Below are 13,348 nucleotides of genomic sequence, written 5' to 3'. Positions count from 1 at the left end.
TTCTTACCTTTCAAACTTTTCCTTTTTCCTCTTTTGACCCCATTGTAGGGCAGTTGAAATCATCATTTCCTCTTATCTAGGGTTTTTATTAATCATGAAATGATGTATATGGTCCTCTTTCCTTTGTGTTTCAACCATTTTTTTTGAGCCCACATTTTATTATTTGTTCCTTTCTTCACATTTTTTTCACTTGTTCTAAGATCATATCATCATAATCATCCCGGTCCCTGATGATGTTGTGAATCGTACCGCGCTCTCTACGACATCCACACCCTCATGAGATCAAAGCAAGACATACCCATATAGGATTTTGTCCTTGAGGTACTCTTCAAAAAGTAAAGTATTTAAGCTTATGATTTAAAGCATTGAAAAAAGAAAAGAAAAAAAAAAGCTGCCATTTTTTTTTTGGTTTAACATACTTTACTTCTTAGTTCTCCATATATCATCTATTCTATAAATAAATGCAATCTAGGGTTAGGGTTTTGTACAAATATTCCAAGTACTTCCCTCTTTTATTTATTTGTTTTTTTTTCTTACTTGAAATTTGATGCTTCTTTTTGTGCAAACTTTAGGTAAGAAATTGAACAAGAGGGTAAGCACAAAAAAAATTCTATGATGATGAAGAAGAGGCAAGTGGTGGTTAAAAGAGATCAAGGATCGCGAAGAAACAACAATTCTTCAACTATTCGATATTGTGAGTGTCAAAAGAATCATGCGGCGAGTATAGGAGGTTACGCGGTAGATGGGTGCAGAGAGTTCATGGCTAGTGGTGCAGAAGGAACAAGCAACGCGCTTGTATGTGCCGCTTGTGGATGCCACAGAAATTTCCACAGGAAGGAGGTGGATGCTGAGGTAGTGTGTGAGAGTTCTTCACCTACTTAATTGATCCTATTTGGTTAATTACACACTATTAGTCCATTTGAGGTGTATAAATTCATAGGAAAAAAAAATATTATAGAGGAAGTTGATTGATACTTTCTCTTTGAGATTTGTGCATGATTAATGATTGAAAAAACAAGATTTTAAATTGTTAATTTGATAGATTGCTTTGCAATTTATATACTAGTTTGATAAGATATTGAGATGGGTTTTTTCCTAATTAATACAATTGGTGTTGGAAGCAAAGTTATATGAGTCTGTTGTAAATTAATCCATCAGATTTGTGATGTGATTTATCTTCTCCTCTTCGATTGTTATTTTATGGTGCATTCTCTTTTTGATTGTGATGATCAATTTGAGTGAATGATCGCGTCGATTCCAATTCAATTTCATATCATTTTTAAGAATGTACATTTTTAGTTTGTCTATGGGCGGCAAAATTTTCAATTATTGTACATTTGTACATGATGTATATTATTACATGGAGTACAATCTATTTGAATTGCAATAAAATGAGATACCGTAGCAATATGAGATATAATGACATATAATGCATTGAGATCAACTTTATTTGTAAATTATTACATTTCAGTGATTAAGTAAAAGTTGTACAAATTTCCTACATTATTGATATCTTTTGAAGATCGCGGTTGGCTCATTTGGAAGTTATGGGATAAAATCTTTTGGGACTGAACGAGTTTGTACATAAATTTCACGCAAGAGGTCGTTGTTGTGCTTTACATTACTTAGTATAAAGCTCTTTAGATAGTGGGGACGCGAGTGGGGAAAAAAGAAATTAATTTGTTGAGTGTCGTGAGATTATTTTAGGATTTATTATTTTCTCGGCATCTCAATGCTTCTTGAATTTTGCCATAGATGTACTCGTCTTCCACATGTTTAAGTGGCGTATAGTATCAGGTAATGAAACAATAATGCAAATAAAGGACATTATATGTTACCAAGAAGATGCTTCTCGGAAGAGAAAGAAAGAAATGAAAGCAACATGAGATATAGTCAAAATAATGTACACTCTTCTAGGAAGAAAATGTTGATATCAAGACAAATTTTAGTCAAATTTATATGATTTATGCTAGCTAGATGATGAATTGGTACATAAAATACCATATCTAGATATCTTATCTAATTGTCATATACCAATAGTTTATCTACAATGTTTCCACTAGTTTAGAATCTCAACCATATGGTATCTAACTGCTTGAATATCGATCGATAACAATTGTTGGAGTAAATTCAGACTACAACAGATTATTATTGTTAATATTGTAATATATTTCATGCATCAGAAATTGTTTGGTCATGGAGTGTAGCTGTGTAGACAAAGAGCATGAGATTCGCAATTGGTCTTGAAAATTTATTTTGCCACATGTATGTGTATGGAAATTCGTGCTCCGATCCTTAGGTAACGGTCTAGTTGATCACACAATTTGCTACGCTTGTCCACGTACCGCCATTAGAAACCTTTGGAGCGTGGTTTTCTATACTCTAAGCTAGTTGAACACCAACATGGCTCGAGTGGCTAAATTTAGCTTAATAATGATGACAAATAATTATTGTTGTTATAGTTTCCAAACAATATTGTAATAATGTGGTTAAAAAAGACACACATGCACTAAGAATTACCTTAACTAGTTAACTCTTTACTTATTACTGTATGACATAGATGGTTTAATTTAGGTCATGGCCGGCTTCAAGGACATATAAAAAAATAATCTCATTAAAGTTTGAAAGATATATTTACCATTTCTTTGTGATCATGAACAACATCATAATCCCTTGTTTAGTAAGTAAAACCTAAGGTGTTGAGTTCCAAGTTGTTTAATTCCATTTTGGATTACAAACAAGTAATTAGATGTTAACTAAAAATTCTCATTAATTGGGATCCTGGCCTATTCATCTCTAGCTTTTAAACAATTGTTGATAATTGATTTACAAATACCTAGGTTAATAGGGTATTGTATTAGGGTTTTGTGATATTAAAATGTCAAAACTTACTAATTATATACTAGTATATTAAAATGTCAAAACTCAGAGTTGGACTCATTGGTAATTTTCTCTCAATTAGAACTACTATAAAAAAAAAGGAGAAAAATCGTTAATATGCTATAGCTAGAATGGATAGTTTCCCGGGTTTTGCGCAAAACTCACAATCAACTTAACCTTTTTTCCTACATTTTACTTTTGAATGGATGCCAAGTACGCACCATTATAAACTTGGTCTACCAAGAACCGAACAGTGCGCATCTCATATGGCACATCATATGATATGTATGTTGGTGATACAATTTTAAAGTAATAACAATGGTGATCAGCACAAATATTTCTTACTTTGTTGTGTTGAGTTGGCCTAGTCATTTTCGATATATTTAAGTATTACATACGTCGGTTGCACTTTCAAATAAATTATGATCACAACGTGTTTTATCACGATAAAGTGATAAACTGTCTCTAAAACTTTCATCAATTTACTCCAATTAAAAGTTAAGGTGCATAATTGTACAATTAGTAATAAGAGCAAAGCTATCTCTAACACATCATTAGAAACATTAAAATTTGCCAACTTTTAAACGGGGATTCGTTCTCATAGTGAGAAACAAAAATTGTTTTTCACATGGTATTTTCGTAAATAAACCAACAACTTTATTCAACTTTATTCAATTGTGGAGCTTACAATAATGAAAAAGTTGTTGATTTATTCACGAAAATGCCCCCATGAGAAACAAATTTCGTCTCTCAATATGAGAAGTAAGGAATTTTCCCTTTTCAACGTTTGTTTTTAAAAACGATGTACCAAAAGTTGTCCACTAATAGTTGGATTTAAGGGAAGAAGAAGATATAACGCATATTTTCATATCATATGGTGGGAAATGAATTAAGAAGAGTAAACCAAAAGGCAAGAGCTTTTAGGTTCAACATCATGTATAATGTCATTGTCTTTTTTAAGTTTTGAGGTCAATGTTTATTGATATGATTAGCTGAAATAAAAAGCATTTCTGTATTCTTATAGTAGATATCATTTCTTTTCGAGAACATATTAGACCCTACAAAGGTCTCTTCAATGTTTGCCAATTTTTCTAAAAAATAAATAAACTTTATTATATAGTAGTAAGTTATTACGTGGAACTACATATTGTGAATGCAAATAAATTATAAAGCACATTCATATGCGTTTTGTTATAACAAGACAAATGTGATTAGACTACCATGTTAGAAATTAAAAATGCACGAATGGGTGAAATGTAATGAAAGAGAAAGAAGAAAAAGAAATTAAAGCAAGATGCGCAACACTAAGAACAAGATCGATTCGACTATTGATTATTAGTATGATGATGATTTGGTTTGGATTTTCCTTTCGAGAGAAAAAGATGCTCAAATAGTTGTTTTATTAATTATGACATTGATGATTAGATATTCTCTCATAATTAAATGAATGTATAAAGATTATGTTATAATTGACGATGTTAGGTGTACGCATCATCTGAGTCATTTCCGATTCATAACATACATATAATTCATACATACATTCAATTGTGTAGCTAAATGTAAAGTAGAATTAAATTAAACATTGATATGATGATCAGAGAAAAGGGGAGTGACCAAATAAACGAGGAATATAGCCTATACAGGTACAGGGAGTGGACTCATAATATAAGCTCATAATATTTGTATGAATCGACATGTTTAGGGGTAAAATGAGTTTATATCTTATCGAATAATGGTATTATATAGGGAGGAAAACCCAAAAAGGGCTATGCATGGCTTACACTTCTTCAAATAAGGGTGTACTATCTAAAAGAGAGTAATATAAAGGGGTAATATTTCTAAATGTGTATGGAAGGATTTATAATTAACGTTCAAGGGTACTCCATAAAATATAACCCATAGTATAAGGTATTAAGTTGATTGGTTGAAAAATAATTGCAAATTATACATTTTTAGGATATTATGGAATTATGAATGAATTAATTGTCAAAAGGATGGGATTTGAGTATAGTAAACATGAGCTCAGCACAACAATTGATAATGACAAGGATTGATAACATGAGATCTAAACCAAGATTTTATATAATTAAAGTTGGAGAAACTTGACTTTCTTATTAGCTTCATTTTGTTGTATAAACAGTATAGTTGCTTATTTTGAAAGGTCGCACTTGATACATGTTCTCACCTGTCTTATACCTGTTATAAGATTGATGACGATGCATGAGTTAGCATTTTGTTAGGTTATGATTGAAGTTTTAATAATAGATTTATTTATAAGTGGTATATGCAAAATTGATGAACTACATAACTAGAGATTCAGATTTGTTCATATGTTTATTGATCTTATCGAACTCATGTATAAGAAAAACAAACATTTTCATATGCGAGAGTAAGAAATTGCACAATTACTTTAAGTTTCCATCTTGGTTCTAGAAGATTCTAATATCGATTCTCATCACCTGTCTAGATATCAGAAAAAATAAATAAATAAATAAAATAAAAATAAAAAATCATATTCATTGTTACATTATTTTTAAAATATCATTTGTGGTAGAGACTACTATTAAATTTCAAATCATTTAATCTATTACTCCGTATTTAGTAGTTTAAAGGAAAATATATCAATTTTTAAATGTCCTAATCAACATTGTGTGGCTATATGCTTATATAGCAAACACACCATAATTAATAAATCAAGCGAATAACAATATAGCGTTTCGCTTAAATTTTAGTATTTCGTGATTTCGTCATGGTATTATGGTCTTAAAAAGAGTAAATTCTATAATGTATCCCCGCGAATTAGATGGCTTCAAGGTTTGCTTAGACTTTTGTGACTTGAAGTCAACGGCTAAACCGCTAAATACCTCAAAAGGTTCATATGTAAATCTAGTAACGGGAGGTTCAAATGTGAATCTAGTAATGGGTGGCACATCAATTTTGCACATGTTACCTTTAATTTTATGGCTTTATGATAAAAATAGAGAGAAAAAAAAAAATAATAAGACATGCATTGAATTGACAATTAGTTAGTGCTCCACGCCTCCACCAAATAAACAATTCTGAATTCGCCCCTATATAGGTTGTTGGGTATGAAGACTGAACATATTTGAGGCTATGGGTCCTTGGCACGGTCTTGCAAAGGCAAGGCACAATAGGATGGTCTTAATCAAAGGGTTTTTTATGGATGAAAGTACACATTGGTGCCACTTTTGACACCTTCGTTCCATCCTTCCATATGCCTACATATACCCCACAGTTGATTGAAGCATTTCATAATTGTTGTGAATCTATTTAGAAATTCTCCGTAGAAGTGGAAATTTCTGGACATTGTTCATATCATAAGCAAACGTAATGTCTTGACAACGGTCATAAGCAAATTAAGTCTTCATGAGCAATTGAAGTTTTACCATGCCAAAAAATATACAAGATTAAAAAAAAATTTGATATTACATTTATTAACAGAAAACCATTTATGAAAGTTAATTTCTGCTAACAAAGTAGTGTAAGAACCGAAATTATAGGCAACATGAATTATTTTTCTAGAAAGGGTTGATTAATTTGTTTGTGTGTCTACTATATTTATATGCACACGATGTTAATTAGTTTGTGTATGAAATCTCAAAATATTTACGCCATCAACTCCAAATTAGATTAATAAAGCTTTAGAAACATTCTTTAATATTCTAAAAATCCCGTCAAAAAAAAAATTCTAAAAATGATAAAACATAGCTTATGACGAGCTTAGAAAGACATATTGGGCCATAGATTTAGGTCCTTAGAATGTAATAAGCCCAATCTACCAATTCTATCAATATATTAAAAGCCCATTTGTGATCCATTTATTAAATTGGGTCGTATTATTAGAGCAGAGCATCAAAGTTGGATTTATCAAGAGTTCTACGTTAGGCCGAGATGAGTTTACTGGGCTTTATGGCCTTTAAAGTATGGGCTCATTAAAGCTAATGTAGTCTCCAATCCATCAAATTATTTTTTATTTTAAATTTTGTTTGCTTAATATAAGAATTTTATTTACAAAACTTCATGTTAGAACTTGGAAGTTGTCAGTTGATAGACTTGGCACATGCTCGACTAATTCTTAAACTCTTCAAACTAAAATTTATTCTGGATACCTCAAGTATAATTATTATAATGTATATCAATTAGGTAAGTTTCATCACTCTAAATTAGCTTTAATCTTGTAAATATCAAAGAAATGAACCATTTCAAATATATCTCATTTGTTCTATATTACTTGCAATGTAGCATTTCAGCAATAATTTTTAAGAAAGAGAATTTGAAGCTATAAAGATCATATTAATCAAAATGAAAATAAATAAAAAAACATATATGTTATTGGATGGTGTTAAAGTTATATTGATCAATTTAATTATTTAAGCCCTCAAAGCTTTTCCTTAAAATGAATACAAAGTACTCATGCAAATTATATGGAATGGAGGAATTAAAAAGCAAGTAATGCTCGATTGCTCAATATTTCTCCTTAAAAATAATAACGGAATATTTTGTCACAGAATATAAAAAAATACACTCAAATTTACTTGGTTTATTTTAATTTTTTTAAAAGAAGGCCCCTACTCCTTAGTAGTGTACATCACTACTTTGCCGGAATTGAATTGACTCAAATGCTATTGCCGAACAATGGACATATACATGCTCTAAGTTTGTTTATATCTAATCCTCTTTAGTCTTCATCAATGCATTTAATTTGCTTCTTCTAATCCCATCGATAATAATCAAATTAACGAATACTTGTACGTATGTTGATTCTAATCTGGCAACAAGTTGTACATTTGAAATACTTTCTAATGTCGTTAAGAAAAAAAAAAAGGTCAAAAAGAAAGAAAGACGAGTTATTGTAGACAGGGATAATTAGCGCAAAGTGATTGAAGGATTCAATCTTTGAAAAAAGAATTTACGCAATAGCAGGAAAGCAACATAACAGCAGTAGATTTGGCGCCTTAAATGCTGGATCTATGATCTACTTGTACTAATTATAGTTCATATACTTGTATATAAATATGCTTTTTCTTTGTTGATAGTTATAGGCACATGCAATTATGCAACCAACATGTTGCAACTTGTTTATTCCTCAATCCTCCTTCACATATTCTAATAATAATGAACATTTTAGTGTTGTAAATTTATATATATTGAGTATAAAGTTGGTAACAATTTAAATTTAGCAATCAATCGAATAGTTAAAAAGTTAGATTGCCTTATTAAATGTGATTTTTTTTTTTTTTTTTTAAAATTTAAATCAAGTAGTAATTTACAAAAAATTATATATCGACCTTTGACATTATTATTCTAAGCTTACTAAAACAAATTTACATAGCAATAAAAAATAAAAATAATCTATTAGCATGGTTACGTATTAATGTCGTGATAATTGAGATTATGATCACACTTGATTAGTAAGATTTTTTTTAGAATGTATAACAATTTGTCCTAGCTACATCAATGTTAGCGGCATTGACGCTTACAACACTCGGAAGCGCTCCTACAATTTCCCGATTTCTTTAGCTATCGAGACACATATATAATACCTAGAGGTGATCATTGGCCGGGGTGGGCCAGCCAAGGTAAAAAAAATCAGCCCATTTCTCAGGTCGGAGATTACGTGCCCAAAATAGTCGGATTGGGTTAAAACTAAAAATGTATAAAAAACGCATTTCCAAGCCCGGCCAAAAAATTTAAAAATTAGGCCGAACTGGGCCCATCCCAATTTTAGGCCGAAAAACTACCCAAAACCCGCCCAAATTTGGTTCAAGCTGACTTTGATAAGCTCTAATAACAACATAAGAGCATTGCAACAACATTCAAAGTCTTCCTAATCATGTTACACTATCAGATAGCAAAATAGAATTAAAGAAGAAAAAACCCTAATAAATTTCACTTGGGATGAGGATTGATAAATCTCTAGCTAATGAAATACTACGTATATATCATATGTGAGTATCCTACATTGATAAAGAAATATTAAAGTACTCCCTTCGTCCTTTAATTAGATGCCTATTTCTTTTTATTATATTAGTAATAAATGTTAGAAATAGATATCTAATAAAGGGACGGAGGAAGTATGATAGTTAGGGGGTCTATTAGAAGAAAAAAATTAGTAAAATATTTTGAAAAGTTAATAAAGCAAACAATAAAATATGACAGCAAAAAAAAAAAAAAAAAAAAAAAAAAAAAAAAAAAAAAAAAGTGGAACAAATAATAAAATACGGCTGGAGCATGGAGTATTAAATTAAGATGAATTTAAAAAGAAAGTGTGGCGGTAAGTTAATGTAGGACCTAGAATATAGCTCGTGGAATGAGATTAACCTATGAGTCTAATAATAGTATGCTCTAAAGGACATTTTTCTTGTTTCTACCAAGATTGAATATCTTAAAACACAGCCAAGTATGAATCAGTTGGAGGAAGTAAAACACTAATTTGAATAAACTATATTACTATACGGAATGAGTGATAATGAGTTATTTATTTACTCGTATAGTCGTATTTGTTGTCAATTAAGTTCCGTCATGGGTATATATTTTTCGCCTTATATTAACTAATTCTTTATTTATTTATTGACATGGTTTTTTATAAGAGAAAAAAGGTATGAAGAAAAAGTCGTGGGAGTACGTGGTTAGGGAATAGGAATGTATTACAAAACTTACAAAAACTAATACTACCTCCGGTCCAATTTACTCGCAATAAAAGGGTATTATTTGTGAGACATAAAATATTCCTTTGTTGCGAGTAAATTGGACCGGAGGTAGTAGTTCGTAATGAATATAGCAACACACCTATTTAGAGATACCACATAATGAAAAATGGGATAAGAAAACTGCGACAGAGGGATGGGATGTATGCAATAATTAAATAATGGAAATCTATGGAATGAACTAAATTGTAAAAATATCCAAGAGTACAATGATTGGAATTCAGATTGAAAATGCAAATAGATTAGATCTTGCATCTAAGATTAATTCCGTTTTCATAAGAAATTGTAAAATAGGCATGAGAGTTGTGCTTAGAACACGCACTGAGTAGTGGATAGATCCATGTGATGTAGGGCAAAGCACATGCATTATGTTTTCATGTTTCCATAAAATTCCAATTGAAAAATGTACGGTTTCCAATGTTTACGTTACTATTTGACTCTTGTTTAAATGTATTTACATGTTTGCACTTTGCACTCCATGTTAGTTGCATAACTAACTTCTAATCTCCATCTTGTTCATACGGACCTCTCCGTATTAATATAAGTACAAGTGTACAACTATAGTAGTACAAACTACTTATTATGATAATTATTAATTGATTATGTTGGTGATCGGCTAATTAAGTTTTCAACATTGCTTCTATAATCAATAACATCATTTAGCTTGATCAACTTGGTAATGTTATTTACAATAATTTTTTTTTTTTTTTTTATTTGAAATTTTTCTTATATTTTGACAAATTTGTCCATAGAAATTCTTATGTAGAGTTAAATTATAAGAATCCATAACTTAATAATATTTCTTTAATACAACAATATCTATCACATCTTGTTTAAAATTTTGATAATTTGAACATCTAATCCTATTAAGATGAATTATAAAATGGTTAATGCTTAAAATTGTAAATTACGGCAAAGATGGGGAATTTCTTGATGAGAAGTACTTCAATCTAGCATGTTAAATAGTTCTATTTTCTATTAACGATTAATTAACAAAGTTATGTATGTATGAAAGCAATTCTGAAAAGATTTCCCCAAAATTGAGCAGAGGTTATCACAATTACATGAGAATATGAGATATATTACAGTCTATTGGTATAATCATGTCTAAGGACTATTTCAACATATTGGCTTTCTCCTTACCGGTCCACACAAAATATATAGGTGGGCAACTGCCTTAGTTCCCATAGGCACCCATCATCCGTTTGACCTACATCATTAGACAAGGTGTTTCTCGAATAAGACCTGAGGGTTGTTGACATACATTACATGTGCTCCTAAACACAAGTTTCTTAACCCTTAACATAACAACAATATGCCTTAATTTAAATATAAAGACTAATAAAGTCGCACGAAGTACAAACAATAACCATAAAGAATGGATAAAATTAATTATTATTTTTCCTTTATACGGATACAATTCAATACTAGGATTACTGAATTATTGCAATTTGCAAATGATCCCATCTTTTTCTCATCTTGCAAAGCAAGAAAAGCAAAATGAGCTTTTGCCACTAACTTCAGTGCAAACTTTTTAATCTGAAGCATGAGTCAAGTTTCTTTACTTTTAGCCTTTCAAACTATCATAAGATTTTTTTGTATATCGTAGAGTATAATTTCAAGTGGCGTATATTCAAAAGTAACTTTCGAGAGATCTTTACAAAGACGGTTTAGCCATGTTCATTTATAGTGAACGTGATTTAAGAGTAATTTGTTAGTTGGTGCACTATTTCATACGGAGTTGACATGTTATGGTGTGCCCACATTACAATTTGTCAATTTGCAATTTTGCACTAGGACTAAATTTAATTTCAACGCAAAAATAAGAGATATAGCGGCTATTGGATTGCGAAACACGGTATTTATTTTTATATCTTAACTATTTATTGCCATGATGTCATTAATGCAACATGTTACATCATAAATGATGTACTTTTGTTTGAGAAAAAGTACTCCGTATTAAAAGATATTTAGGATATTTCCACAATATGAAGTACTTTTATTCTTTCAATCCTATTTCGGGTATGATTTTTAACCCCATTTTCGTCCCAACAGTCGGCCACTTAATCTAGACCAAGGTCAGGGATGGAGCAAGCCTCTCTTTTAATATGTTTCACCGTCTATCACTGACGTATATATTTTTTCATATCCATTCGAATTTTTTCACATCCATTCGAATCACTTTTGGATCATTACTTTTTCGGTATACATGTTATCCTACAAAGACCAATTAGCCTCATTGGTACAATTAAATTTACGGTTGTACATTGGTCCAAACTCAGACCAGACCTGGACCGAATCTGTTGGGATCGGGACCTGAATTAGTGGATTTTGAGGACCGGAGAATCAAGTCCGGTTCCGAGTCAGACTTGATCAATCAAGTCTGGTCCGGGTTTGGACCTAAACAGACCTGTATTGTGATTCTTACTGAAATAAAAAATTCAAAAATAGTTAAGTAAACTCATAAAACCCAAAAAAAAAAGCATGAATTTGAAAGAAATTAACTAAAAAACATAAATTCAACATGCAAACATCAAGGAACCATTATATGCAATTGAAACATGAATTAACATATAAATTCTCACGCTTAATTCATTATTTCGTATACAAAAATACCCAACCATAATTAGATTTACATTTTCATTAGAAAAACCGAGCAAGGTTGTCGCGTCGGTGGCTGATGCTGCGTGCAGAGGTAAGGGGTTCTCGCGCTGGTGGGCGGTGGACGCCTGGCCGGTGACTGGTGGTCGCATGAGGGGGTGAGTGAGTGAGTGCAGCATGAGGGTTAGTGGGTCAGTGGATGATTGTAGGCTTGTAGTGTGAGGGTGGCTAGTGGATACTTGGCTAAGAGAGAGAGGGAGTTAGGGTTTAGAAATTAAAACTGATTTCTTGTTTGGGTTTTTGATTTTTTTTTTTAACACACGTTTTTACCGGGTTTCAGGTCCGGACCTGAAAACCTCGGTTTTAGACCTGATCCGGACCGGGATCGGAATCCTTGAATTTCAAGGACTGGGAGCAACAGGTCCGGTCCCAACAGGTCTGGTTCCGATCAGATTTCAGGTCCGATCTTGTTTATGTACACCCCTAATTAAACTGCATCAAAATTATCCATTTGAGTTTTTTTGTGAAAATTTATGAAGTATCTTTAAAATTTATATTTACACTAATTTACTTGGTAGTAAGAAAATTATACTACCTCCTTCCGTTGCTTTTTATTTGCAATAAATGATTTTTTATGCCTCACATAACATTCCCCTTTGATGTAAATAAAAAGAAATAGAGGCAGTAATTAGATTTTCAATATGATTTTACTTACCTTTTAAGACGTACTTCATATAGATAGGTTTATACCTATTCAATATAATATTAGTCATAGTTGCCTTATTTTAAGTAAATCGATCACACTAGATTGTATAATGATTAATTAGATTAGATTACCTAATTATTTTCAACATAGTTACTAACCTAAGTTACACTACTTCTCACAACTTCACAAGACAAGCTCAGCGATATTGGCGGGAGAATCAAAGGACAGTTTGGGGTTTATAACGTTAATAGCAAGACCATTAACAAAAAGTCAATGCAAAAGTATAGTATGTTCATATAGGGCTTCCAAACTTGTTAATTAACAACCAATTAATCTATAAATACCCCATTAAGAACACTAACCTAGGCACTTCACATTAAGTGAGCTCAAATACTTTAGTTAGTTTTTTTCAAAACTCCCTCAAAAATTTCCT

General features: G+C 31.2%; 1 pseudogene; it reads left to right on the top strand.

Moving 5' to 3' along the window:
* Positions 1 to 615: 615 nt before the first annotated feature.
* Positions 616 to 882, top strand: LOC145597106 (mini zinc finger protein 3 pseudogene; annotated as a pseudogene).
* The last annotated feature ends 12,466 nt before the right edge of the window (positions 883 to 13,348 follow it).

The sequence above is a fragment of the Chenopodium album genome, chromosome 20, assembly GCF_948465745.1.
Source record: "Chenopodium album chromosome 20, dcCheAlbu1.1, whole genome shotgun sequence".
NCBI classification, from domain to species: domain Eukaryota; kingdom Viridiplantae; phylum Streptophyta; class Magnoliopsida; order Caryophyllales; family Amaranthaceae; genus Chenopodium; species Chenopodium album.
This window is presented reverse-complemented; position numbering and strand designations above follow the sequence as displayed.